The sequence below is a fragment of the Sus scrofa genome, chromosome 9 (assembly GCF_000003025.6).
Source record: "Sus scrofa isolate TJ Tabasco breed Duroc chromosome 9, Sscrofa11.1, whole genome shotgun sequence".
Taxonomy (NCBI): Eukaryota; Metazoa; Chordata; class Mammalia; order Artiodactyla; family Suidae; genus Sus; species Sus scrofa.
Window position 1 is genome coordinate 76,652,761 of NC_010451.4, and position 1,730 is coordinate 76,654,490.

Below are 1,730 nucleotides of genomic sequence, written 5' to 3' on the forward strand. Positions count from 1 at the left end.
ATTTACCCCCACAATTTTCTTGAGAGGTAAATAGGGCCCTGATAAATCTGACTTCCTAACTTCCTGTTTAACATACACTATGTAAAATTCTACTGTTACCTAAGGTTAGTCAAAAATTCCCATGGCTAAAATGTTATTGGTATACATACACCGAAACAGTTGGGCATATACTGAAGCAAATTTGGTACTCTTTTAATGTATAAATTAACAGCAGTCATTAGGTGTTTACTATGTGCTAATTGCTTTGAGCATATTATTTCATTTGTTCTTTACAACAGCCTGTAAGGAGGAGCTTTCATTTACATGGAGGAATGTGTGACAGCAAGGTTAAGAATCTTAATTTTGCTCCTGTGGGGCTGGTAAGTTTATTGCATGGGGAATCTCCCAAACTGGAAATCCTCCACCCTATGGAAAATAAAAGCAAAGAATTGTGGCTTTAGATACCAGGATAACATTTTGTTGCTTCTCTCCTGTTCTCTCTCTCTGTCTCTCTCTTTCTAGTGTTTTTAGACAGAGGCAACAAATCTTTTAGTTGTAATGTTTATTTATACCAACAATTTCCTTTCCTTTATTGAAGGATAAAGTTGCCGGATATTAACCTAGGAAGTTAAATTGAGATACGTTGTAAATCTGGGAGTTGGGGTCCTCAGCATTGGAACCAGGAAAATTCAGGGGAAGCTGCTCTAACAGAAAGATTAATTTCATAACTGATATTAAATGTCAATGAACAGTTGGTCCCTGGAACTAAATAATGACGACTCCACATAAAACTGAGCTAGAGATTTTATGCCACCATTCGCTTCCATTCTTTTCTTTCTCCCCCTCCTGCTTCACATTCACATATTATCTCACAATCTACCTATAGATTATTCTCTCTCTCTTCTTTTTTAAATTTAGAATTAGCCAGCTGGATTCAGTTTAGATGATCCCAATTTTGTTGGCATAGTCAGGAGCCCATCAAACACATACCTTCTTCTCTCCCTCAGGACTGAGCAAGGTGTTGACCTTAGGCAGGTCAAGTCATAGAGCTTCTTCACAGCCTGTTCCTTCTGGTGCTTGTTGGCCTTGACCTCCACAGTGAACACAAGCGTGTTGTTGTCTTCTGTCTTCTTCATGGATGACTTGGTGGTGAGGGGGACCTTGATGGTTTAGGGGTCAACCTTGTTTCTTCCAGGGGTGCTCTTCCAAAGATATCTGGGCTGCCTCCTGAGTGGCAGTGTTTTGGGCCATTTGAAGATGGATGACATCCAGATCTTCTTCCTTTGTGTATCCATGGACACCTTTCAACACTGCTTTCTTGGCCTTCAAAGCCTTCGTTTTGGCTTTGGCTTTGGAAGTGGCAGGGACTTCATTCTTTACCTTCAGTGCCATCTTCATGAAAAGGCTACCTATAGACTATTCTAACGACATTTTTAGTTTCTTATCAAAGTTATGTGTGGGGTGACCATATGCAGTGTCATTCAAACTGGGACACTTTTGAAAGTGAAGAGGGGATGGTAATAATAACCCCGGGATAAAAGGATTAAGTTGGAATGGTCCTGGCCAAACCTTGATTTTAGGGTTTACTTCTAACACTCCCCAAAGTCTTTCAGATGGCCCTCTTGAGAAGTCCTGTCCAGCAGCCTAACATAATGGGAGTTTTCATGGTAGAGAGAGCAGAGGTTTTCCGGATGCCTTGGGGTTGAGCTACTGGGCCTGTACCCAGGAGATTCGGGATGGTCAGGACCACC

General features: G+C 41.3%; 1 pseudogene; it reads right to left on the minus strand.

The window, feature by feature from the left end:
• Positions 919-1,371, minus strand: LOC110262294 (annotated as a pseudogene).